General features: G+C 40.7%; 1 long non-coding RNA gene across 4 annotated transcripts in view; it reads right to left on the minus strand.

Moving 5' to 3' along the window:
• Window positions 1-382: 382 nt before the first annotated feature.
• LOC140621073 (uncharacterized) overlaps window positions 383-25,955 on the minus strand; it is a 34,800-nt gene continuing 9,227 nt past the window's right edge. Inside the window, exon 4 of one of the 4 annotated variants that reach the window (XR_012020787.1) lies at window positions 383-1,060. This is a non-coding gene — a long non-coding RNA (uncharacterized lncRNA). Of the gene's footprint in view, window positions 1,061-5,074; window positions 5,281-10,546; window positions 11,340-25,438; window positions 25,713-25,955 lie in introns of those variants that run through there. The other 3 variants (XR_012020788.1, XR_012020786.1, XR_012020789.1) reach the window with 3 other exon arrangements.

A 25,955-nucleotide genomic window follows, 5' to 3' on the forward strand; every position in this document is an offset into this window, starting at 1 on the left:
TGCTCTAATTTTACACAGTACACTTGTTGTAGTACAAAGCGGTCATTGCGGGGATCCCTGGGTGGCGCAGCGGTTTGGCGCCTGCCTTTGGCCCAGGGCGCGATCCTGGAGACCCGGGATCGAATCCCACATCAGGCTCCCGGTGCATGGAGCCTGCTTCTCCCTCTGCCTGTGTCTCTGCCTCTCTCTCTCTCTCTCTCTCTGTGACTATCATAAATAAATTAAAAAAAAAAAATTAAAAAAAAAAAACAACAAAGCGGTCATTGCGTTAAGGCAGTAAGACGATCTCCACGTGAATTAAAGCTAAGCACAAATTTTCAAGTTCAGTGATGTCCTTTTTTTTTTTTAAAGTTTAAATTTTTATTTATTTATGATAGTCACAGAGAGAGAGAGAGAGAGAGGCAGAGACACAGGCAGAGGGAGAAGCAGGCTCCATGCACCGGGAGCCCGATGTGGGATTCGATCCCGGGTCTCCAGGATCGCGCCCTGGGCCAAAGGCAGGCGCCAAACCGCTGTGCCACCCAGGGATCCCTCAGGGATGTCCTTTTTACCTGTTTTCTATTACCTACGCCATTATTTGCTCATTTACCAAGCAGAATAAGCCAGACTACTTTAGGCAAGAAAGAAAAAGGGAGAGGAAGGCTGATAAAAAGACTTCAATGCCGCTGTGATGGGGTGCCTTGGTGGCTCAGCCAGTTAAGCGTCTACCTTAGGCTTGGGTCCTGGGAATGAGCCCGGCATTGGGGTCCCTGCTCAGCAGGCAGTCTGCTGCTCCTTCCCCTTCTGCCCCTCTCCCTGCTTGTGCTCGCTCTCTGTCTCTCTCAGATAAGTAAATAAAATCTTAAAAACAACAACAACAACAACAACAACAACTTTGATGCCACTGTGAGAGGCCACATGTCTTGTCAGGTCCTCCATGGTGTTGGTCACCAGGCCCACCTCACCTATCCCTGGTGCTCAGGATAAAGGCTGCAGTAATGTTAATTCTGGTTACCACTCAAAAGTGGGCAGTGGTTCTCCCCAAGGGTCCCAGATGTCAGTCTGACTTCATTCAGGATTTCTGTGTGAGACAAGCTGCTTGTTAAAGAGGTTACAGAACTTGAAACCAATTTACCTTATACATGTCAAGTGCATTTTCCTGATCCAACTAACTGTAACCCCTGATGAGGGTAACTACCAGGGGGACATTTCCAATTTGAAACTACAGTTCCCACTGTGCACAATATAGTACAGTGTAGCGTGAATGTTTGACCAGGATCTGGCCCCCCAACATCGCCAAAATGGGTGAAATATATCTAAATTTATCAAGAAAACATTCAATTGCCAGTATTGGCTGGACTTCCACTGGAACATTTAAGCATGCTGTTTGGGGATTAAATAAACTATTTGCTGTCTTTTGAATTGTGGTTATCCATTGTATATTAAAGCCACAGAACACATTTGAGAAACAAAGAAGATTTCCAGAATAATGTTGAAGACTTCGTTAAGCCTTATGGCAAATGACAGAAAGAGAAGATTGTAAAACCATGGATTGTGTATTATAAATTCATGCAGCACATAGTACCTTAATTTTTCCAGAAAGAAAAGCCTGACACAAGGACATGGGTGTAGGTGCTTTCCTGGGGAAGTGAGGAGCTGGGGAGTTTGGCCAGGGAGGGAGGGCAAGCCAAGCCACTTGTGTTGGTCCCTGCTGTGGGCAACTGGGCTCTGATGCCAATGGTATTTCTGAGGAACCATACAGAATATGCCTCAAAGTGACTGTCTGAGGGATGAAAGGGAGAAGCATTTCTAAGTCTTCATCCATTGACTCCCATCTAGCCTTGGCAGAGGGTTGCCCCAAGGGGTCATAACACCCTTTTTTTTTTTTATGATAGTCACAGAGAGAGAAAGAGAGAGAGGCAGAGACATAGGCAGAGGGAGAAGCAGGCTCCATGCACTGGGAGCCCGACGTGGGATTCGATCCCGGGTCTCCAGGATCGCGCCCTGGGCCAAAGGCAGGTGCCAAACTGCTGCACCACCCAGGGATCCCGACACCCTTGTACCTCTATATTGCACAAGAGCCAGCGCTGAGCACGCTCCTGCAGCCACTCCACATGAGATTAGAGGAGCCCCGTGGGGTTCAGGGGGTAAAGCATGACCACAGGAGACAGGCGGAAGCCTGTGTGGAATTGTGCCCCCAAACAAAGTCGGGATTGAAGGTATGAACAAGAGGGTGTGAGGCTGTAGATACTAGCACCCAACACTTACACATTCCTGATCAACCTTTTATTCTGCAAAATCAAGCATTACAAGTAAAACGGCTGTGGGGGGGATAGGGTTAGAGGCAGATCACTCCCCATCTATCTAAATCTGTATCCAGAATGCTAATGCAAGCGGTAGTTTGCACATCAGGAGAGAACTTGGACCACCCAGGTATCTCATCAAGGCTGGAGGCCATCACAGCAGATATTTTTTTTTTTTTAAGATTTTATTTATTTATTCATGAGAGACACAGAGAGAGAGGGGCAAAGACACAGGCAGAGGGAGAAGCAGGCTCCATGCAGGGAGCCTGATGCAGGACTCGATCCAGGACCCCAGGATCACACCCTGAGCCAAAGGCACACGCTCAACTGCTGAGCCACCCAGGTTTCCCAACAGTGGATATTTCGAATGTACAACATGAAAGGGAAAATGCTGGCAGGGCTTTACTTAGAGCTGGCCTGGCAGGTGCAGGAACAGTACAGAGGGCAGCGGGCTCTGAGGGCTGTTCAGTGGGTCCAGGAGGCAGTGCAATCTGACCTGGAGCTAGGGAAAGGCCTCCCCGGGTATGAGTGCTCATTTTCAATTTTCCTAAACTATAGCTAAAAGGGCTCATGCAGCCAGTATAGCAGTGGAACTGAGGGTTTCTTGTTTTCCTGTTGATGGTTATGATTTTCCTCCTGCAAGGATTGATTCCCTTGCAGAAATGCACATTCTTACAGAATGAATGTGTTTCAGTGTCTCCCTGTATGGCCATTATGGTGTATCCAGGCTAAATATTGGCCATTTCACTGCACCTGTGGGGTTCAGGGTATTTTATGTCTTATGTCATTTAACCCTCCTCAGACCCTGTGTGCTCTGTGCCATTGCCCATGATGTCAAGCCCTTGCAGAGGGAAGAGGGCTCAGAGAACCATGAGATCTGCTCAGTAACCCAGTGACAGAACAAGACTAAGAATGGTGGAATTCCAATTCTTTTTTTTTTAAATTTTTATTTATTTATGATAGTCAGAGAGAGAGAGAGAGGCAGAGACACAGGCAGAGGGAGAAGCAGGCTCCATGCACTGGGAGCCTGACGTGGGACTCGATCCCGGGTCTCCAGGATCGCGCCCTGGGCCAAAGGCAGGCACCAAACTGCTGTGCCACCCAGGGATCCCTGGAATTCCAATTCTTAAAGTCCTAACTATCTTCTACTATGTTCTAACATAAATCAGTAAGTAATAAGGGAACAATTGGACTGCTGGAACATAGGGAAACTTACAAATATCTACATATAAAATCTATAAAGAAGAGATTGGAGTAAATAGTTATAACAGATGTGATCAAACAAGGATCAACATCTGCCCTCTCTGAAGTGTGAATAACAGTATCAAGAAGTCAATCAACTGTCTTCCTTGGCTCTGCCTGTGAAGGTGGCAGCTGTCACCTCCTCCATCTCATGGCTGCCTTCGGACATCTGGTGAAGCCCAAGATTGTTAAAAAAGAGGACCAAGAAGTTCATCTGACACCAGTCAGACCAATAGGTCAAAATTTAGTGCAATTGAGGAAACCCAGAGGCACAGAGGATTCAAGATTCACTGCCTAACACTGGTTAAGGAGCAACAAGAAAACATAGCGCATGCTGCCCACTGGCTTCCCAGTCCACAGTGGTTGAAAAGAAAATACAAATTTCAAATAAACGACAAACTTTTCAACAGTCCTGGCAATCAAGGACATGAAATGGGAATAAAAACAGAGTGTAATTTGCATCTATAAATGTGGAACTTTGAAAACACAAAACTCAACAGAGATGAGACTATAGAGAAATATTCATTACAGATAGCATTATAAATTTGTAGAATTGTATAAAGTTTAACAATACCTATCAAGGGTAATAAAAATAAAATAAAAATAATTTAAAAATTAACTCTTCTTTCAATATTTTGCATATTCCCAGGGATTACTTTCAGAAAATAAATCGATAGAGGGTCACCCAGCTGGCTTAGTTGGTATAGTACACAACTCTTGACCTCAGGGTCATGAGTTTCAGCCCAACATTGAGCATTGAGCCTACTTAACAAAAAATTTTAAATGTAAACTGCTAGAAAATAATTTGACAGAAAGACAGATTTAATTGTTTAAAAATATAACAAATCAGAACGCCTGGGTGGCTCAGTGGTTGAGTGTCTGCCTTTGCTTGAGTCATTATCCCGGGGTGCTGGGATCGAGTTCCATGGGGATCCTGCCTCTCCCTCTGCCTATGTCTCTGCCTCTCTGTGTCTCTTACGAATAAATAAAAATCTTTAAAAATATATATATAACAAATTTTCCCCAACAAAAAAAGAATGTAGAAATGTCTTATGGGTTCGAAGCTAGAGAAATTATTGCCAATTATGTCATCTCTACATGATGGAATTATATAGTTTTTAAAGATAAGACGCATGATGAGAAAACAGCTTACAAAACATCTAAGTGATATGTGTGTACCTTTGATGAACTAACATCAAATGAAAGTAGAATGCAAATTGGTATGTACATAAGCTGTGATCACAACTCTAAGAACTACGCCCAGGGAGGAGGGAGAGAAAGTTGTTGCTTTAAAAAGCTGGAGGAAGGGGCACCTGGGTGGCTCAGTGGTTGAGTGTCTGCCTTTGGCTGAGGTCTGCATCCCAGGGTCCTGGGATCGAGTTCCACCTCGGGCTCCCGGCGGGGAACCTGCTTCTCCCTCTGCCTATATCTCTGCCTCTCTCTGTGTGCCTCCCATGAATAAATTTAAAAAAAAAATGCTGGAGGCAGAAATCCTCAGGAAGTGAGCTATCTTTGCTTTGCCACGCACTTTCTAGACTCTGGTGGTGTAGCAATCTAGAGCTCAGGGCCCGGATTGGAGTGAGATGAGTAATACAGCATTGCTCTTCCAATAAAGAAAGATGAAGTTTTAATTGTGTAGGGCAAGTGAAGGGGGAAGAGAGAGCAAAGGGCAGAAACTGGTGGAGATGAGCAATGAGGTCAGAGAGAGAAAGGTAGGCAAGGGGCGGGAGGCCGGAGGCTTCTGGAGAAGAAATGGCTGAAAAAAAAAAAAAAAAAGAAAGAAATGGCTGGTGAGAGTATTCTAGGAACAACCGTGAGGCAAAAGTGCAGGGGTGAGGGAGTTAAGTAAAGGCAAAAAACAAAGCAAATTGAAATGTTCTCAGCGAACCAATGAATTTATGATAATTAGGGGGATGATCTTTAGGTTATACAGATAAAGGATAGAAGATAAAATACTAAAAATAGCTATTATTTTAGAGTAGTAGAACATAACTATGTTTTCAAATTTAATTTGTATTTATCTGTTCTAAGGATAATATACATTTTTTTAAAAGATTTATTTCTTTTAGAGAGAAAGAGAGAGCCCAGGGGGTGGGGCAGAGGGGGGAGAGAGAGAGAGAGAGAGAGAGAGAGAGAGACCCAAACAGAGTCTGTGCTGAGCAGAGAGCCCAATGTGAGGCTCAATCTCATAACCCTGAGATCATGCATGACCCAAGCCGAAACCAAGAGTTGGGTGCTCAACCACCCAGGAACCCCCACACTTTTTTTTTTTTTTTTAAATATTTTATTTATTTTTTCATGAGAGACAGAGAGAGGCAGAGATGCAGGCAGTGGGAGAAGCAGGCTCCATGCAGGGAGCCCGATGTGGGACTTGATCCTGGGACTCCAGGATCATGCCCTGGGACAAAGGCAGGCACTAAACCGCTGAGCCACCCAGGGATCCCCCGCCCACTTTTTTGAACAAATAGTCAACATTATAGAAATTTTTAGCATGTAATATATCAAGGCTACTTAAAAATTTTTTTCACATGAATTTTTTAGCCATTCACTCATTTTCTAGACTTGAATTCTTCCTTGCAGATTTTTAAATGCTTTTATCCAGTACTCCCCAGCACACTATTCACTGAAGGCAGTGAAAGGATGTTACAGCAAGCTCAGAAATAAATCTAAGTATATATATCCTAAACTTATATGACAAAGTTGTGATTTTATCTAAATGGAGAAAGTAGGGACACCTGGGTGGCTCAGCGGTTAAGCATCTGGCGCTCAGGGCGTGATCCCACGGTCCCAGGATCGAGTCCCACATGAGGCTCCCGGCATGGAGCCTGCTTCTCCCTCTGCCTGCCTCTTTCTCCCTGTCACTCATGAATAAATAAATAAAATCTTAAAAAAAAAATAAATGGAGAAAGTATGGTTACCATGGCTGGCATGCCTGGCTCTTTATCTGGAAGAAAATAGCTAGACTCTTCATGCCCTGTGCAAAAATAAATCAATAGGGATCAAAGGTGCAAAAGTTAAAAAAAGAAAACTTTTTGAAAAGAATGTAGGAGATGATTTGTGAAACCTCAAGGTCAAGGTGGAGACTGTCTTATACAAGGTAGAATCCAAAGCCATTAAAATTATTTACATGGAAAAATAAATTATAGATGAGTCAATCGATAGTGATGGACTGTGGAAATCATTTGCATGTATTTTAGAGACAAAGGATTAATAGCCCTAATGTTTGAAAAGTTCTCACCAATTGATAGGGAAAAGACACACAATCCATAGAAAAAGGGCACAAAAGATACTATGTTGTTTTAATTCTGCTTGTTCTGCGTATCTCTTCTCCACCGCGTTTGCTTGCATCTGTTCCTTGGGAGGTTGCCCTGTGGACTGGTCATTTGGAATCCTTGCAGGCTGCCTTGCCTATTGATTTGGCCAAAGGAAGAACCAGTGGGAGACTGGAGGGCTGAAGGAGAGAAAAGTTGTGATATTTTCCCCTTCTGATGATATTTGTCTGGCAGAAGCTAAGTGCTTCCATCTCCACAGCTCTCAGAGGAGAGATTTTCCTCCATGGTTCAGTGCTCCCTCTAGTTCCCTGTCTTGTCTCTTCAGCCCTCGGAGGCAGTAATAACTTCCGGCTGTTTCATCTCTGGGTGACTCGCTAGCTATTCATCTTGTATTTTCCCTATTAGTACTGCCTGCAGATCTGTGAGTAGTGCCTTCATCACAGTCTTTTTATTTGAACCATCTGGGGTGAATTCTCTTTCCTGCTGGGATCCTAATAGATACAGATATGAACTAGCAATACTCAGAAAAGGAAATGCAAATCATCAATAAAGATATGATAATACCTTTAACTTCACTTGCACTCAGAGAAATTCAAATTCAAGTAAAAATGGGGGTGCCTGGGTGGCACAGTCAGTTAAGTGTTTAACTTGGTTTCAGCTCAGGTGGTGATTTCAGGGTCATGAGATTGGGCTCCGAGTAGGGCTCTGTGCTCAGCACAGAGTCTGCTTTCTCTCAAATAGATAAATAAACCTTTCCTTAAAAAGATTTTGATTTAATCTTTATTTGAGAAAAAGAGAGAGAGAACAAGAGTGGCAGAGGGAGAGGGAGAAGCAGACTCCCTGCTGAGTAAGGAGCCAGACTCGAGGCTCCATCCCAGGACCCTGGGATCATGATCTGAGCTGAAGGTAGACACTTAATGGACTGAACCGCCCAGGTGCCCCAATAAATAAATCTTTAAAAAAAGTTTAAGGTGGCTCAGTGGTTGAGCATCTGCCTTTGTTTGACTCAGGTCATGATCCTGGGGTTCTGGGTTCAAGCCCCACATCAGGCTCCCCACAGGGAGCCTGCTTCTCCCTCTGTCTATGTCTCTGCCTTTCTCTGTGTGTGTCTCTCATGAATAAATAAATAAAATCTTAAAAAAAAAAAAAAAGAATGGTGGACCTGCAAGATGGGAAAAGACTGGATTCTAAGATGACCTCAGAGGACAGAACCACCTTGCTAGTTTTGGGCCACCCACCTTGGGATCATTATGCAAAAGAGAAGGAAACTTCAGCTTGTCTAAGAAACATGTGTCAGTCTATAGCAGAATCTGAATGCTAACTCAAAACAATTTAATTTTCTTAACAGACATAGTAAAACTCTGGCATATATGTTTATACGGAGCTTAGAAAAAGATGTGGAAAGATATGTACCAAATCATTACCTTGGTTACACAGGGAGTGGGTTGGAATGGAATTGGGATAATGCACTATGTCCCCATAATATTCTTTCAACTCTGTTCTAGATGGGCTTTTTATGTTGCAAAGAGACTCATTCAAGTTAAGTGAAATGGAGAGGAGTTTAGCATAAAGACACAGAGAGGTCACATAGAATCTCAAATCAGGAACCCAAGTATCACTGGGCTCATGAAAAATGGAAAGTAGTCAGGAGCCACAGTTGGTCTTTAGTTCCTCCTGTGAGCTTCTCTGTCCTTCCCCTTCTGCACATGTCTGTAAGCCTATGTTCTAGAAACAACTGCACTTTGGTAATGGGGAGATCAGTGGTTCTCCAAGTGTGGCCCCGGGCCAGCAGCATCAAAATCAACTGGGAGCTTGTTAGAAATGCAACAGTCTGGACCAAACCCAGACTACTGAATGAGAAACTCTGCAGGCCCAACAATCTATTTTAACAAGCTCTTGAGGTGATCCTCATGAACATTAAAATTGGAGAACCACTGCTCTAGATGATGTTCCAGCTCTAATCCCTTCTCAATTGGCAACAGGTATTGCTTAATTTAAGAGAGAAAGACTCTAGTAGGCTAAGTTTATCTTTTTTTTTTTTTTTTTTGCCAGGCCAGCCACTGGCCAACTAATGGATAGTGTCAGTCTAAGTCAGGATAAGTCTATCCTTATTCCAATTAATCTTTTTTTTTCCAATTAGTCTTTGCAAGAGGGCATGCTCATAACTTAACTCTTTCCCTGTTGCTGTACATTTAGAAAGCAAATTTTTTTCCACCATAAATGTCACTGTAATGAATATCTGCAACCCCCCTCCACATGCACACATTCATAGAATCAAAAAGAATGCACAATTTGATGGTCATGTATTAGTGGCATAAGATTGTACCAGTATACTAGCATTAAATATCATAATTAAATTATTTTTTGCTTTTTGGCTAACTTACAGCATCACTTTAAAAACAAAACAGGGAATGCCTGAGTGGTTCAGAGGTTGAGCATCAGCCTTTGGCTCAGGGCGTGATTCTGGAGTCCCAGGATTGAGTTCCACATCAGGCTCCCTGCATGGAGCCTGCTTCTCCCTCTGCCTTTGTCTCTGCCTCTCTCTCTGTGTCTCTCATAAGTAAGTAAGTAAGTAAGTAAATAAATAAATAAATAAATGAAATCTTTAAAATAAAAAACAATGTGTACCTTGTTTTATAAAAGGAGGGGGAATTTGTGGCAAGAGTCAAATGAGAGGCTTGAAGCGTTCATTTCAGAAAGGTCTTGCCCATGTCATGAGTGGTAAATTTGTGAGAAGCACAAAGTTTAAGGAAGGAGAAAGAATTCATGGAGCAATCCCAGTAGGGATGATGACAGGGGTCTCCAAAAGAATGCAATGCAAGGATTGAGAGTCAGGGAAAACTCTTGAGTGTTGGGACATGTGTCCCCCATCAGAGCCTGCTAAACCATATCTGAAGGAGTTAAGAGATATCTGGTTGCTTATAGGTTAAAAGGTTCATTTATGTGTGCTTTATAGATTCATAACTTATTTACTTAAAAGAATTATTATTAATATTAATGGGGACTGGTCTACCCCTTCCTAATCTTTGCTTCCCAATGAAGGAGTGGTTGGCTAAATTTTAGGAAGAAGGTGGGAGGGAAGGGCAGGGAAAGTGTGGGGCCACCATGGAATATGCTGAGTTGCACAGCAGCCCCCCTTGGGGGCATAGCCTCAGTGAGACAAATGGCACCTGTCTTCCAGACCATGGGACAGTGGCCCCAAATTCTTACCTTGGGAGTTGATTCAGCAAGTTCTGAACACAGGAAAACACGTAAAGTACATTGAAAAGGAAGCAGATAGGAAGGGACGTTGTCACATGTGTGAATGACCCTTTGTGCTTGTCTTCTATAAGATGGGAATCCTCAACCACTTTCTGTTTTCATTATTTGTCAGAGAAATGTGTGTTGAAAATTAATTGCTTCCTCCCCAGCCCCTTGCCATATATCCTAGCCAAAGAGAAGCCAGAAGCTCTGCTGTCAGAAGAGGAAGACAAAGTGATGGTGACGGTCCCTGGACAGTAAAAACTCGTATAGAACAAGCTGAAAGTTAACACAGCCCCATGCATCCAGACTCACTGGGTCTACAGGGTTTGGGTCTTCCAGCTGTGAGAAAGAGAGCCAGGCAGTTGGACACCCTTATCCCATCAGAGTTCTCCAGTCTTACTAAGTCATCCAGACATGATCAAGGTGGACACCAAGTACTGATGGAGCCTCCTTCCGCAGGACTTGCCATCCAGAGGCAGGGAGTGCTGTTGGTAGACAGCCCTCTGGTGTCATGCCTTTCAGAGATTGACTCAATTGCAGAGAGCTGCCTTCCCTGGCTGGCTCTTTGGGAGTGGAGTGGGGGTGGGGGTGGGGAGTGTAACTCCGGAACTCTCTGGGGCTGGCTAAGGCTGTCTGAGACCTTGACCTCTCCTGCCCACTCCTGCTCCTTCCCTCCTTTCCACAGGGGTTAGTTCTACCACCGAGTAAGCATTCTGCACACTGACGTCCATCTCAGAGTCTGCTTCCTGCAGAAGTCACCTGGGACAATGATTTAGTAAAAAGGAAACTGTGAACTTGTACAAGCCTATTTGTGTAATAAATGGGTATAGACTTTCAAACGCATGGAATATTTGTGGAATCTTACAGAAGAGACTGCTGACGACAGCTACGTCCAGGAAGTAGGACTGGGTTCTTTTGGGAGCAGAGGGTTGTTACTTTTTATTCTTTACCATAAGTATGAATTACTTTGTCTTTTATAATAAAAAATGATGTCTAATTTTAAAGAAACATCAGATTGCATCATATATAGTTGACATAGCTACCATTTGGGTAACACCTTCATACCATGTACATTAGCTCAAAACAATACAAAGATGTGGGTGTCAATTATCCATTTTACAGATAAGGGAGTTGAACTTCAGAGGTGCTAAGTGATTGGTCCAGAAGCAACTGACACCAAGCAGTGAAGCTGGGATAGACTCAGACTCCAACTCCAACGTTCAGGCTATTTCTGAGCTCAGTCAGGGTGTGTGTCTTTCTCTCAGTTCAAATGATGCCGTCTGTTTGAATGGAGAGTGTGCTGTGGGGGAAAGAGCGATGAACTGGCATTTGAGACCAAGCTTTTGGTCTTGTTGCTATTATTAGTGACCTTTGAGTTATTCATTATTCATGTGGCACACTTGCTTTTAAAAATCCAAAAGTCATTTTGGTGTAGAGGCAAGATCTAAAGTCCATTGGGTTTGACAGAACTGGGTCCTGCTAGGTACTGTGTGATTTTTAACAAGTTACTTAACCTCTCTGAGCCTCAATTTTCTATTCTTTATAGTAAAGAAAATGGACTTTAAGACTCAGAGGTGTTATGAAAAAAGTTAAGTGACATAACAGAACAGCACTTACTATATTCTGGGCACTCAAGAAGTCATTCCTTTCTTCTTGAGATTTAACTTGGTCCTTGAGATAAAGAAAGCTGTACCTCATTTTAGCATAAGTAAAAACACTCAATTTGCTAAAGAAGATATATTCAATGTATGTTAAAGGACTGATTTGGGATTCTTTTATGGATCAGCAGAAGAAAAGAATCATTTTTCTCATGACCATTGTTTACTCCTGTGAGCTCCACATGACTGAAAGATCCCCAAGGTGTATGGACTCTCCTGAGTGGGAATTGGGTAAGTAAGAAAACCTCCTTGGAAAGTGTGAAAAGAAAAGAATCAATTCCTAGACTTGGGAAGAGCGGTGCTGTGGTGGATTCAGTAGTGGCTTCCTGAAAGGTTTGTCCATGTGTTGACCCCTAGAACTTGTGAATGTGACCAGATTTGGAGAAAGGGTCTTCACAGATGGAATGTCAAGAGGAAATAATCCTGGATTATCTGGGTGGACCCTAAATCCAATGACAAGTGACCTCATAAAACACACAGAGGAGAAGAAGAGAAATCCAAGATTAAGACTGCAACTTTGGTTACCCAGCCATCAAGTTAACACCTGCCATCACCAGACGCTAGAGTGGGAAGGGAGGATTTTCCACTAGGCTGTCAGAGGGAGTGTGGCTCTGCCAAAACTTGATTTTTGACTCTCTGCGCACCTTGATTTTTACTCTTGGCCCTCTGAACTGTGAAAGAATGATTCCTTTTGTTTTAAGCCACCAGTTTGTGGTCATTTGTCACAGCAGCCACAGGAAACCAATACAGGTGCCATAAGAGAATTTTAGGGACAATTGTGGGAATAGAATCAAGATTAAATGACATAAAAAAAGGATCCAGTTGACTACATTCTTAGCAATCAGGCCATAGGAATATAGACTTAAGAAATGTCATCACAAAGATGATATGCTAGCCTTTTGAAACAGAGAGGGAAGTAGGTCAGGTAAGGGCAGGAAGCAAAAGAGGCCATGCTGATGAAGTGAGAGATATCTGCCATTTCAGATCCTGCCCCAAAAATGGCAGAATGGATTTCTCAAGGGATGCCTGGGTGGCTCAGTGGTTGAATATCTGCCTTCAGCTCAGGGTGTGATCCCAGAGTCCTGGGATCGAGTCCCACATTGGGCTCCCTGCAGGGAGCCTGCTTCTCCCTCTGCCTGTGTCTCTGCCTCTCTCTCTCTCTGTCTCTCATGAATAATTAAAATCTTAAAAAAAAAAAAAAGATTGGATTTCTCAAATGCCAGGGAATTGGATAGAGATATAGAGAAGATGAGAACATTTATGTTAGAATAACAAAAAATTAAAAAATATAAAAGGAAAAAAATAAAAAAATAAAAAATATAAAAAGAGATGGTCAAGAAGCAGGATGAGTTTTCCTATAAAGATCCAGTAAGCAAGGACTGGGATATACTGGCCTCTCAGAATCAAAAGTTTGAGAGAGACAACTGACAGGCCTCTCTCTACTCAAAGATGTCTGAGAGAAATGTATCAAAAAGGAGAGTGTGAACACAACCTCTGCCCAACAATAGGAAACTGGCTAAAAACACAGTCACACAATAGGACAATAAAGCAATCACTAGTGATAAGGCTGTAGGTTAATATTCACTGAAATGAAAGATGTTTAAGACATATTATTAAGTGCAAAAAGCAAGCAATAACACAGTAAGCACAATGTAATTTCTTTGCTCGTGTATAAAATAGAAATGAAGATAATAGTACCTACTTTGTGGAGATGTATAAGGATTTAATTAGCTAATATATACAAAGTGCTGAGCAGTACTGGAAGGAGTAGATGCCAAGTGGCAGTTGTTGTTGTTGTTGTTGTTATCACTTCTTTTAAGTCTTCAGGCCCACCATCCTGATCCTTGAGAGTCAGATACCTTTCGCAATTCAGAATTTCTCCAATTTTGCAAAGGTGCACAATTATAGAATACCCTCAATGTGTCTGAGGCAGCATCTTACAATCAAACCCACTAAAATTGCTGCAGTGAAGCATGAATATTCACTCTAAGTGGGATAAAGACTCTAAATAATGTCACATCAGTTTGGATCAGGTTGTGTAGCCAAATAAATCTGTTGCAACTTAGAAAACAAAAACAAAACACAACAACCTTGTGTTTCCACTTTCTGGAATTGTAGATGAGGGTCCAGGGCCCTGTGTTCCATATGGGCATCAGGAAAGCCTGCAAGCGTTGCATTCCTATAATGCTATTGTGGACTGAGGAGACTGCAGCTTGTTTTTATCTTTGCCTTTTGACTTCTTTATATTTTAATTTTTCTGCAGTGACTATTCATTCCTTTTTTTTTTTCTGAGAGTTTCCTGAATTTTAATCTATCCAGATAAATTTAATGTGAGGGAATATTACATTGCTCCATGGACCTCAAAATGTTCTTAGCATCAAATTCATAAGTTTCATTTTTGCCCTAAGAACATATTTCCTTGGATGCCTGGGTGGCTCAGTGGTTGAGTGTCTGCCTTTGGCTCAGGTCGTGATCCCAGGGTCTTGGGATCGAGTCCCACGTCGGGCTCCCTTCATGGAGCCTGCTTCTCCCTCTGCCTGTGTCTCTGCCTCTCTCTCTCTGTGTCTCTCATGAATAAATAAATAAAATCTAAACAAAACAAAAATACATATTTCTCCGGGGAGACAGGAACAATTAAAGAGCTGGAGTGGAGTTTTCAGGTCTTCTTCCTGTATCTTTAAGCCAGCCCAGACAGTCGATACCCAGGAAGATCAAGCCCCCTACCTAGAACCTTAACTGGGGTTTACCTACCTGCTCTTTCCTCATATGTATGTATTAGTTTGATTTGATGTGAAAAGGTAAAATAACAACAACAACAACAACAACGTGCTAGAAAGGAAATAGTGAGGCTGTGGGGACAAGTGAGGGAAGTCTGCATGGACAGTGTCAATGGAAGGGAGGAGAAAGGAAAGGCAGAAAGGGCAGACTTTTCTAACCAGGGGCCTGCCTGGTGATGAAGGCAGTGGTAGGGGGAGGTTATGGGAGAAAGCAGGTAGAGGGCGGGCCAGTAAGAAGCAGAGAAGAGCGAACTGTTTCAAGAACTAGGAAGGAGAAGTCGTTGAGCAAAGCTGTGGTCAAGTGAAGGCGGGAGAGGCAGCTGCGGAGGCCGACTTTGCAGCCCAGGGGCGGTGCAGGCCCCAAAGGGGAAGTGTCCCTGTCAGAAGGTCTGTGGACACCCTGCTGAGCTCCACAGGCAGTGAAACTAGGGGCCCTGTTCCGTTCAGTTCCTCGGGGGCTTGAACAACTTGAGGAGGACAGTTACAATTTCGGGAGCAAAGCTCAATGTATGTATGTGTGGTTTTTAGTGACTGAGAATTCCTTTTTTTTTTTTTTTTTTTTAGCTTTTAAAGATTTTATTTATTTATTCATGAGAGACAGAGAGAGAAAGTGGCAGAGACACAGGCAGAAGGAGAAGCAGGCTCCATGCAGGGAGCCCGACGTGGGACTCGATCCCAGGACCCCGGAAGCATGATGTGAGCCAAAGGCAGACGCTCAACCACTGAGCCACCCAGATGCCCTGAGAACTTCTTAGAATGATAAAAAACAGGGGATCCCTGGGTGCTTCAGTGGTTTGCCTGTGTCTCTGCCTCTCTGTGTGTGTCTCCCATGAATAAATAAATAAAATATTTAAAAATAAATAAATAAATAACCAAGACTATTAAAAGGATATACATACATAAGATTTTAAAATATATATATTCTTTCTCTCTATTATAAATACGATATAATATTGGATTGATTGATAGTTGAGGGACGTCTGCCGCTTGGCCAGACTTGGAAAGACAAGTGGCCCTAAGCCAATGGAAGTCACAGAAGAAGAGGGGTGGTAGGAACTTGCAGAAAACCTAAATATAAATGGAGCTTTGGATGAGGTGAGTCATAGTGTGGACTTCAAGGACACTGAAAGGTAGACAGTGTCAGATGAGGAGGAGATCATGTTCCCACAAAATGAATAGCCCCAAGCTATGTGACCTGAGTTCTGCACTCAGGACCCAAGTCCAACTGCTAGTGGAGGGAGGCAGAAGAGTGAGAGGCTAAGAGGGAAAAGATCCTCCCTCCAGAGAAGATTCCAGGAGGCAACAGCCCCCTCATAACTTGTAGAGGATTCCCCCACATGCACCCCTCCCAACAAAGTCAGCAGACTACCCAAGAGTGGAAGCTCAGATTTCTTACCCATTTACCAAGATTAGCATGGCCCACATGGGAATCTGGGCCTGCCTACATAGCCAGCCTCTTCGAAGCCTCGGACCCCCTGAGAGGAAGATTGAGAAAAGAAGATGAGAGCAGCCCCTCAAAGAGGGCTGTTGAGTATGTGTGTGACATGCGATAGGGCAGTGGGTCTTAAACTAGGCCACGTGGAACCCCGGCCGAGGTGATTTATGGCTACATCAGAAGTTTTTTCTTCATTGGCAGATAGAATAAGCTCCCTTTTTAAAAATAATGTTTATTTCCTATGATAAAATTAATACATTTTTTATCAGGAGAATTAAAAGAAGAGAAGTATTCATAATCTTACCTCCACATATTTATAAATATTTCCTTTCAGGCTCTTTTTTGTGATATATTGATCAATCATGTATATATAAATATAAATATTTGATGAGCTCTATGCCCAAAATTGGGCATAGAGCTCATGACCTCGAGATCAAGAGTTTCATACTTGCCAGCCAAGTGGCCCTACTAAAAATATCTTTTAGATATATTTATGAATAATGATAGTTAACTATCATTATTAATTAATAATTTAATTAATATATTTTGAATACCTACCAAGACAAGCACAGTTTTTTTTTCAAGCACAGTTTTTAACCCTTTTCAGATATTGAAGCAATTTTATAACAACCCTATGAGGTAGAAACATTATTGTTTCTACTTAATAATAAAAGAAACTGAGGAATAGAGAGGTAAAGAATTTGTCCAAAGTCACACAGTAGTAAGTAGGGGACTGGAATTCAAACCTAGATCTGACTATGGAGCTTACATCTTTAGACAATATATACACTGTATTTTAAATGGATTTGTTAAGTTTTTTCATTAAATATTATATTGTATTTCCCACATCATATAAAAGAATTTATTCAACATAAATTTTTTGTCTCATAATTTTTCATAATTTTTTGGTTCCTGTCACCATTTGTTTACCCTAGAATCAAGTAAAAGAAAAGATCTGATTTGTTTCAACCTATATGTTGATTTAGTATATCTGTATATAAACTATACATTTACTTAATATATGAATATTTCAAAGTGTTCAAAAAAGAAACTGCACTATCCAGGAGCTCCACTCCATGACTGAAAGCAAACAAACATATCTTAACAAATTTAAAAGGGTAGAACTCATATAATGTATGCTGTCAGACCACAATGGAAATAAACTAGAACCCAAAACAGAAAGATAGTTGGAAATTCCAAAATAATTGGAGATTAAATAACACACTTCTAAATAATACAGGAGTCAAAAAAGAAGTCTCAAGAGAAATTAAAAAAATACTTTGAACTAAATGAAAATAAAAGTAGAATTTATCAAAATTTGTGGGATGCAGTGAAATAGTGCTTAGAGTGAAATATATAGCATTGTATGTATATTAGAAAAGAAAGATATAAAATCATTAATATAAGCTACTACTTTAGGAAACTAAAGAAAGAAGAGGAATATAAGCTTAAATCAAGCAGAAGGAAATAAATAATAATCGGTACAGAAATAAATGAAATTGAAAACAGGAAAACAATAAAGAAAAGTCAATGAAACCAAAAGCTGGTTCTTAGGGGATCCCTGGGTGGTGCAGTGGTTTGGCACCTGCCTTTGGCCCAGGGCGTGATCCTGGAGACCCGGGATCGAATCCCACGTCGGGCTCCCAGTGCATGGAGCCTGCTTCTCCCTCTGCCTATGTCTCTGCCTCTCTCTCTCTCTCTCTGTGACTATCATAAATAAATAAATAAAAATTAAAAAAAAGAAAGCTGGTTCTTAGAAAATAAAATCAGTAAGAATGATAAACCTCTTGCCAGGTTAACTGAGAAAAAAGAAGAAAAGACACAAATAACTAATATCAGAAATGAAAGAAGAGTCATCTTTACTGAACATTAAAAGGATAATAAAAAGTATTATGAACTCTATGCCCACAAAATTGATAATTTAGATGAAACAGATTAATTTCTTGCAATGCAAACTACTGGAACCCACAAAAGGAGAAACAGAGGCCTCTGTCTAGCAATGATATTGAATTGATAATCAGTAACTTTCCAAAACAGAAAGTACCAGGCCCAGATGGGCTTACTGGTGAATTCTATCAAACATTTCAAGAAGAAATGATATCAATTCTCTAAAATCTCTTCCAGAAAATAGAATCAAGGGAAACACTTCTTAACTCATTCTGTGAGGCCAGCTTTACCCTAATACCAAGACCAGATAAATACATTACAAGAAAGGAAAACCCAGAAATGATCATCTCTCATAATTATAGATGCAAAAATCCTTAACAAAATATTAGCAAAACAAATCCAACAATATATAAAATGAATTATATACCACAACCAAATGGGATTTATTTCAGATAAGGCTATATCAATATTCAAAAATCAATTAATATAATCCATCTCATCAACAGGTTAAAGAAGAAAAACCATATGATCATATCAATAGATACAGAAAGAGAATTTGACAAAATCCAATACCCATTCACTATAAAAATTCTCAGCAAACCAAGATTGGAGGGGAGCTTCATCAGCTTGATAAAGAACACCTATAGAAACATAATGTTAGAATCATTCTTAATGTGAGAAAACAGATGCTTTCCCTCTACAATTGGGAACAAGGCAAGGATGTCCACTCTAACCACTGCTACAATTCAAAATTGTGCTGGAGGGGCAGCTGTCTGGCTCAGCTGGTAGAGCATGAGACTCTTGATGTTGGGGTTGTGAATTAAAGCCCCATGGCTGGTGTAGAGAATACTTAAAAAATAAAACCTTAAAAAAAAAAAAGCCCAAAATTGTACCAGAAGTCCTAGCTAATATAAAAAGACAAGAAAATGAAATAAAAGATATATGGATTGGCAAGGAAGAAATCAAACTGTTGGGATGCCTGGGTGGCTCAGCAGTTGAGCATCTGCCTTTGGCTCAGGACATGATCCCAGGGTCCAGGGATTGAGTCCTGCATCAGCCTCCCTTCGAGGAGCCTGCTTCTCCCTCTGCCTATGTCTCCGCCTCTTTCTCTCTGTGTCTTTCATGAATAAATAAAATCTAAAAAAAAAAAAAAAAAAGAACTCAATCTTTCTTTGCTCACAGATGACCGGATTGTCTACGTAGAAAATGCCAAGGAATTGATAAAGCAAACAAACCGCCCCCGATGACCTGCGGCTACTCTACACATTCCAGGCTGACTTCCAGGGCAAGCTCTACCCCATCCTGGACACGTGCTGGCACGAGAGGGGCAGCAACACACTGACTATGGTGCTGTCCCCACCCAGCGGGCCTGTCCACCTCACCCCTCCGCAGCCCACCAAGCTGTAGGGTTGCTGGTGAGTCTGCCTGCCTACAGGCTCTTCCAGCAGGGGCTCTGCTGGGTTCAGCCAGCAGAGATGATGATGTCCTTTACTCTTTGGGAAGGTCTTCATGCCTGTATATTCCTGGAAACATTTAATGATAAGAAGAAAAGGACCATGATCCCTTCCCTATCAGCCAGGCGTGTATTTATTAACCTTTTGCTGGTCATTCACCTGCTTATTAACCAGCAGAACCAGGCCGTAGTGTCCTTGGGTTAAGATAGACTTCCCTTGATCCCTCCTAACCATGCTTTCTGCTTGCTCTTTTAACAAAAGGTGGAAACATTCCCATGTATATTTTCTGTCAACGTGAACTTAAGGATAATAAATTTGACATGATCTTTCTCTTTATTAAAAAAAAAAAAAAAAGCCCTGGGGGCTGAAGGCGGCACTAAACTGCTGAGCCACCCAGGGCTGCCCAATCCTAAAGTTTATATAGAAAGGCAAATGACTCCAAACAGCCAACTCGATGCTGAAGAACTAAGTTGGAGGTCTGACATTACACAACTTTAAGACTTACTCTAAAGCTACAGTAATCAAGACAGTGTGGTATCAATAAAACATAGACCAATAGATCAATGAAACAGAATAGAGATCTCAGGCATAAACCCACACAAATATAGTTAACTGATCTCTCTGACAAAGGAGAAAAGGCAAGTTAATGGAGAAAGAATAGTCTTTTCAACAAATGGTGCTGGAAAATTGGACATCCATATGAAAAACAAAAGAAAGAAAAAAGAAAAGAATTTAGACACAGAAATTATAGCTTTCACAGAAATTAACTCTAAATGAGTCATGGACCTAACTGTAAAACGCAAAACTATAAAATTTCTAGAAGATAATATAGGAGAAAATCTAGGTCACTGTGGGTTTGGCTCTTACTTTATAGACACAACACCAGAAACACAATCCATGAAAGAAAAAAATTGATCAATTGGCCTTATTAAAATAAGAAATTTCATTTCTGTGAAAGATAATGTTCAGAGAATGAAAATACAAGCCATAGAATAGGAGAAAATATTTGCAAAGCACGTGTCTGATAAAGGCCTTGAATATAAAATATACAAAGAACTCTTAAAACCAACAATAAGAAAAGAAGCAATCCAATTAAAAAGTGGGTAAAATATCTTAACAGAAAACTCACCAAAGAAGATATACAGATGTCAAATAAATGTATGAATAGATATTCAACATCATTTATCACTAGGGAACTACAAATTAAAGGAAGAATGAAACACTGCTCCAAAACTATGAGAATGCCTAAAATCTAAAACACTGATAACACCAATATCTGTCAGGTTACAGAGTAACAGGAACTCCCATTCATTGCTGAGAGTAAATGGTACAGCCACTTTGAAGACAGTTTGGCAGTTTCTTACAAAGCTTTTCTAGTGTGAAAAGGCTATGTACTCTATGACATTTGGGAAAGAGCAAACTGTGGAGATGGTAGTAAGAATAGTGGTTGTCAGAAGTTCAGGGATATTGAGGGAGGGTTGAATAAGTGAAACTGAATTTTTAGTGTGGTAAAATGATTCTGTATGATACTGTGATGGTGGACACATGACATTATGTATTTGTCAAAACCCATAGAAATGACAATACAGAGAACCTTAATGTAAACTACAGACTTCAGTTAATAGTAACATATCACTGTGGTCAACTAATTGTGATAAATGCGCCACACTAATAGAAGAGGTTAATGAAAGAGGAAACTGTGTAGGAATGAATATAGGAAGGAGGTATATGCAAATTCTCTGTACTGTCCACTCAAGTTTTCTATAAATCAAAATAAACTGTTGTAAAAAATAAAGTCTATTAATTAAAAAACATAAATGTCTGAGAGTAACAAAAACAAATTTAAAAAATATGGGGGAAGGGAGGGTTTACCTTCCTAGATGTGGCTGAGACTAAGTTCATACCCGATATCCAGCAACTAAAAGACTTCATATCTCTGCTTCCCTTACAGATAGAGGTATAAACTTTTTAGTTGGGACTTCCAGAAAAATCCTTAAAAACGAAATCAGACAGCTGGCATGTACCATTCTGGCCCTGCCCACTCTGTTTGTTTCCTGGAAAAAAGGGATGTAAGCTGGAGCTTCAGCAGCTATTCTGGAGCACAAGAAGATCCTGAGGTTGAGGATGGCTGAGCAGAATAATGGAAGAATGAGCATGGTGCCACTATGCTAACGCTGGCCTTATTATACTAGACTTCTTTTTTTTTTAATTTTTTTAAATTTATTTATGATAGTCATACAGAGAGAAAGAGAGAGAGGCAGAGACACAGGCAGAGGGAGAAGCAGGCTCCATGCACTGGGAGCCTGATGTGGGATTCGATCCCGGGTCTCCAGGATCACGCCCTGGGCCAAAGGCAGGCGCCAAACCGCTGCGCCACCCAGGGATCCCACTAGACTTCTTTTAATATTAGAAATAAACTTATTTCTTGTTTAAGCTTGTATTTGCTATCCATGTTACTAGCTAAATGACAATTTCTACCTGGTATGCCAGATAGATACATTATTGAAATGCTATTATGATAAAACCATATATATAGCATAGGAATAAACAATACAAGTAAAGTAATAATAATAAAGAGTCCAGAAACAAATTCAAACAAGGACTTAACATAATGATAACATTTCATTTAGAGAGAGAAGCATGGCTTACTTAATATATGATGTTGGCAGAATTGACTAGCCATCTGGAAGAAAATATGATGATACTTCTACCCCACATCATATGCAAAAATAAACTCCAGATGGACTGAGAGTCTAAATGTGAAAAATAAAAATATTAGATACAAATGTAAGGAATTATTTTTAAGATAATCAAGTAAAGAAAACTTTCTGATGCAAAAGATAAAACTTAGAAACCCTAAGGGTCACCGCCTAAGAAGGAGAGAGAGAGAGAGAATCTTAAACAGGCTCCACATCCAGTGCAGAGCCTGATGCGGGTTTGATCTCACAACCTCAAGATCATGACCTGAGTGGAAATCAAGAGTTGGATGCTTTACCTACTGAGCCACCCAGGTACCCTGTCATATATCACCTCTTAAAAATGAATATGTTTTCATATAGCAAAAGAAATGATAAGCATAGTCAAAAGACTAAATACTTAAAATGTACATGACAAAGGATGAATGTTGCTAATGTACCTTAACTCCTACAAACCAAAAAAAGAAAAAAAGACAATCCAATGAAAATTTTACAAAGCACATTAATAGGTACTTCCAGAAAAAAGGTGTAAATCATCAGTGGTATGAAAAGATTCTTAACTTCACTGGTATTCAAGTAAATACAAATTAGCACAATAAAAGCATAGCATTTTGATCCATCAGATTAGCAAAAATAAAAAATATTGGTGAGATTACCCATATGGATATGGAATGTGAATTTCTATAGCATCTCTGGAAAGTATTATTTCAATATGTATTAAAATGCACATATTCCTCAATCCAGAGATACTACTTTCTGTAATGTATTCTACAGAAAAAATAATACCACTACATAAAGAAATATATTCAAGAAAATTTATTGTAGCATGACTTTGTAGGGGCAAAAAAATGCACCTAACCTGAAGAATTTAATATGAGCCTCCATCAGTAGAGGAGGGGTGATAGAGTATGGTGCTATGTGGTATTATACAACTTAAAAAAAAATGAATTTTATATATATTCATTTTTCAATTCAATTTCATTTTTTCAATTCAATTCGTATATATATGTATATGTATATACATACCTATACCTATACATATATATACACACATATGTGTATGTACATATATATGTATATGTGTATATATATATATTCCTAGACACATAACTGTACTAATGGACTTTTTTATTTCTTAAATGTCCACTTGAGGACTGTGTTTACCTAAACAACAGAGGAAACAATTTTTATTTTATCTCATATAAGAAGCAACCCACGGAAAAATGAGCTAATTGACACCATATTTCTGATTTATTCCTGTGATGTTTTCTTACAGACTGACACTTCAGGGAACTGTCCAGCTGATCTATGTTTTCATCAGGTTCAAGATGCTAGTGGATTTAGCTTCCAACAATAGAGAAGTAGCTCCTATGGGACCAACCTTCCCGCAGGTAGCACAATAAGCTCTGGATATAACAAACAGAAACAACAAGTACCTAAAGGCATGAGGGAGCAACAAAAAGCAGGCAGATAATGGAGCGGAGTCAACATTTAGACAGGAACAGCTCTGAGTTTCTCAGTTTTCTAACTTTTTGCCAGAGGGCAGGCCCCCTTTTGCCGTGTGAGGCAGTTAAACTCAGATCATATAGAGTCCAACTGTCTTGAAGAATCCAAGGATATAGTAGGTGGGAAGTGAGAAGGGTTATCTCAGAAAGGAAGGAGAGGGAAGCTTCAAACTCTGCCCAAACCTCTGCTAACTCTTGAACTATACCTGTGCAGGGAGACTCCAGCCAGCCCAGAATTTTGCTGCTGCCTACCACAATGAGGATGACAGAGCCTGCAGTCTGAGTCCAGCCAAAATAACTGCCTGCTTTAGAAAAACATTTCTCAGAGACATAGAATTCATAATCTCTACAAGTATCATTTACAATGTCTAGGGTACAGCCCAGTATTATGAGGCATATGAGGGAATGGGAAAATGGGACCCATATGAAGAGAAAAGGCATTCTAGTGAAGACTAATGCCCAAGATTTACCACATGTTGGAAATGAGCAGTTAAGCATTTTAAAACAGCTATTATAACTACTCAAGGATGTAACAGAAGATACACTCAAAGTAAACAAAAAATAGTAACTATATGCAGAGAAATAGAAATATTAATAAAGAACCAAATGGAAATTCTAGAACTGAAAAACTTCCTGGTTGGGGTTGAAAGTATTTTGTAGATGACAGCAGAAAGAGTCAGGGAACTTGACTATAGATCAATAGAAATGATCTACTCCAGGGACGCCTGGGTGGCTCAGCGATCGAGCAACTGCCTTTGGCCCAGGGTGTGATCTTGGAATTCCAGGTTTGAGTCCAACACTGGGCTCCCTGCAAGGAGCCTGCTTCTCCCTCTGCCTATGTCTCTACCTCTCTCTCTCTGTGTCTCTCATGAATAAATAAATAAAATCTTTTTAAAAAATGTTCTACTCTGAAGCACAGAAAAAAAAAAGACCCAAAAAATGAACAGAGATTCAAGGATGTGAGGGATAATACCAAAAAGTATAGCATATGTGTTAAGAGCATCCTAGAAGAGAGGAGAAGGACTGTAGTGCAGAAAAAAAATATTTAAAGAAATAATGGCCAGAATTCCTGCAAATTTGGTTTAAGACATAAAATTACAGACTTAGGAAGATTAACTGACTTCAAGCAGAATAAATACAAATAAAACCACATCTGAACTTATACTGTTGGAGCCAAAGATAAAGAGCAAATATTGCAAGCAGTCAGAAAAAAAATGATATATTACATACAAGAATATGATAATTTGAATGCCCAGTGACCATCAGAAAAGAAATGGAAGCCAGAATCAACAGAAGAATATTAAAGTTCTGTACAAAAAATAAAGTCAACTTAGATTTCTATATCCAGCAAAAGCATCCTTTAAGAGTGAAAGTTAAACAAAGATTTTTTTAAAAATTTTTATTTATTTATGATAGTCACACACAGAGAGAGAGAGAGAGAGAGAGAGAGAGGCAGAGACATAGGCAGAGGGAGAAGCAGGCTCCATGCACCGGGAGCCCGACGTGGGATTCGATCCCAGGTCTCCAGGATTGCGCCCTGGGCCAAAGGCAGGCACCAAACTGCTGCGCCACCCAGGGATCCCAAAGATATTTTTAATTAAGCAAAAACTTACATTTATTGCCAGCCAAAATGCACTACAAGCAATATTAAGGGAAGTTCATCAAGCTAAAGAGAACTGGTATTAAATTAGAACTCAATCCTTCAGGAAGGAAAAAAGAGCACTAGAAATGGAAAAATATATGTAAATATAAGATTATTTTCCTTTTTAATTTCTTTAAAATAATATTTACCAGGCAGCCTGGGTGGCTCAGAGGTTTAGTGCCGCCTTCAGCCCAGGGCCTGATCCTGGAGACCTGGGATTGAGTCCCACGTCAGGCTCCCTGCATGGAGCCTGCTTCTCCCTCTGCCTGAGTCTCTGCCTCTCTCTCTCTCTCTGTGTCTCCCATGAAAAAATAAGTAAAATCTTAAAAAAAATAATATTTGCTAAGATAATATTTGATGTGGGGCACCTGGGTGGCTCAGTCAGTTGAGCATTTGACTTTGGCTCAGGTCATGATCTCGGGGTCCTGGGATAGAGAGCTAGTTTGGAGGTTTTAGCAGGGGAGCGCAGCTACTCGTATACCCTTGACCGAAGAACGGTCCTCCTGTATCGGGGATGGTCGTCCTCTTCGACCAGCACGCAGCTTCGGGAGGGACGCACATGGAGCGGTGAGGGAGGAAGGGGACACCCGCCTAGCCAGCCAGATCAGCCGAATCAACCCTGGAGATCAATGGGGTGACAGATGTTGCAGCCAGATCGCCCTCACATCCGGGGTCCTGGGATTGAGCCCCATGTTGGGCTCCACGCTCAACAGGGAGTCTGCTTCTCCTTCTGCCTCTCCTCCTGCTCATGCTCTCTCTCTCTCTTTCTCTCAAATAAATAAAATCTTTAAAAAATATAATGTTTGGTACAAAAATTATAACATTGTCTTGTGAATGTTCATATCATGAACATGTAGATATT

Source organism: Canis lupus, chromosome 29 (assembly GCF_048164855.1).
Source record: "Canis lupus baileyi chromosome 29, mCanLup2.hap1, whole genome shotgun sequence".
Taxonomy (NCBI): Eukaryota; Metazoa; Chordata; class Mammalia; order Carnivora; family Canidae; genus Canis; species Canis lupus.